Raw genomic sequence first — 2,500 nt, 5'->3', positions numbered from 1 at the left:
CAAGGAATTTACAACAATTACTTTCCCTTTTAATTTCAAAGCCCTCCCCCTCCACATATTTACTACCTTCCTAACTTTATTTATAACCCCACTCCATGTCAGATCCCTAGCTTCTTGTTCCTTCACCCCTAAAAACACACCTAACACCTTAAAATAATCATTTACCACCTTAAAAGGAAAAGTCCCCTCATTATTCTTCCCAACATACATTATTACTGACTTTTCCATATTCACTTTAGCTCCTGAGGCTTTCTCATATACTTTAAAACACTCCATCACCCTTTTAACACTTCCCTCATCTCTGACTGTAATTGTGGTATCGTCTGCATATTGATGAATTAAACTAAAACCTCCTTGCGGAGTCTCTACACAATTTATAAAATGATCTTTTTTAAGGTATGCCGCTAAGGGTTCTACCGATAAAACAAACAATAAAGCTGATAAAGGGCACCCCTGTCTCACTGACCTCTCAAGAATAAAAGAATCTGTTAAAACCCCATTACATTTAACCCTACTTTTAGCCTTTCTATATAATAATTTTATCCATCTTATTATACCATTTCCAAACCCATACTTTTCCAGTACCCTAAACATAAAATCATGTTCCACCCTGTCAAAAGCTTTATTAAAATCTATACTTAAAACAATTCCCCCTATCTTATCGCTATTCATTTTATTTATCACATCTCTAAGTGTAGTTATGGTATCTGCTATATCTCTTCCAGGCACACTATAATTTTGTGTAGGTGCTATAATATCATTTAAAACCATCTTCATCCTATTTGCCAGTATCTTAGCTAAAATCTTATAATCTGAGTTTAATAAACTAATTGGCCTATAATTTTCTAGTTTCAGTTTGCTCCCCTTATTTTTATATAAAATCGATATCAGCCCTGTCACCATGGAATCTGAAACAGTATCATTGTCTTCCATATATTGATATACTTCTAATAAAATAGGTGCTAAAATACTTTCATACATTTTATAAAACTCTGCAATTAGTCCATCTACTCCAGGACTTTTATTTATTTGTAAACCCTTAATTGCATCTTTCACTTCATCCATTGTTATCTTCCTATCACACATTTGCTTATCTTCAACACCAATTTGCACATCCACACTACTTAAAATCTCTTTTACACACCCCTCCTCCACCTCCCCTTTCTTAAATAAATCCTTATAAAAATTCTGTACAGTTTCTAATATTTCAACATAATCAATTACCACTTCACCCTTTACATTTTCAATCTCACTAATATATGATTTCATCTGTTTAGTTTTCTCTAAACCAAGAAAAAACGACGTACATTTCTCCCCTTCTAAAACATATTTTGCCCTACTTCTTATAATTGCACCCTTACACTTATCTATTTCACATTTGCTCAATTTTTCTTTTAAATCTAAAAACTTTTCAATAGTATAATCAGGATCACTATCACATTTCTTCATTTCTTCATTCAATTTTGTTCTTAAATAATTTTCTGCTCTTGTCATCCTACTCCTCTTCTTCCTTGCATATCTAATACTAAAAACTTTTATTTTTTCTTTAACATTTTCCCACCACTTGCACTTATCATTCCCTTTTTGCCTATCCTCCATTTCATCTTCTATCAAAGATTTAAGTTGTTTCCCGTATTCCTCATCACCTAGATACCCTGCATTCATACACCATATTCCCCCCCCTTTCCTTTCCTTATCTAACCCCACCGAAAATGTTAACCCAGCATGATCACTAAAAGTTGTAAAAATATATTTAATATCCTTCATAAAATTCCTTAACCCTTCGTTTACTAAAACCAAATCTATCCGTGTCTGTTTCAATTCCCCTAAAACCACCTGCCTTCTAGAAAATTCTCTCTTATTCGGATTCTCCTCCCTCCATATATCAATTAAATTGTTTTCAACCATCATTTTCCTTAAAACCCCCCTAGATACATCACTTCTAAAAATAGCTCCCCTTGTCATATCTAGTCTATCCATTTTTACATTAAAATCCCCAACTAAAATACAGTTTCCCTTGCACCATTTCGCTAATTCTAAAAATAAATTCCTTCTCTCTATTTCATTATTCGGCGCATAAATATTTATAATCCTAAAAACCCTACTCATATACTCAAAGTCTAAAATTAAAATCCGCCCATTATTATCATTATATATCTTCTTCACATTTTCTACTACATCCTTCCTTATTAAAATTGCAACCCCACATGAATTCCCCCTACCATTGTTTACATAAATAAAATCCCTCCATATTTTCTGTACTTCTAAAACACACATATTATCCCAGTGCGTCTCTTGAATACATAAAATATCAGAATTCTTTATGTGTACTATTCTATTAAATTTTCCTATTGTTCTCAACCCATTCGCATTTATCGACATTATTGTGACCATACTAATAAATAATAAAATTATAAAATATAATTTCATTATCCTCTACCTTTTATCCAGTTTCTTTCCTCTTCCACCCTTTCTCTCCCCCCCCTCCGCTGCTTTCCTC

Source organism: Salmo salar, unplaced genomic scaffold (assembly GCF_965601325.2).
Source record: "Salmo salar unplaced genomic scaffold, fSalSal1 ptg000293l, whole genome shotgun sequence".
Classification (NCBI taxonomy): Eukaryota; Metazoa; Chordata; class Actinopteri; order Salmoniformes; family Salmonidae; genus Salmo; species Salmo salar.
The sequence above is the reverse complement of the archived record's forward strand: the minus strand, read 5'-3'. Positions refer to the sequence as shown.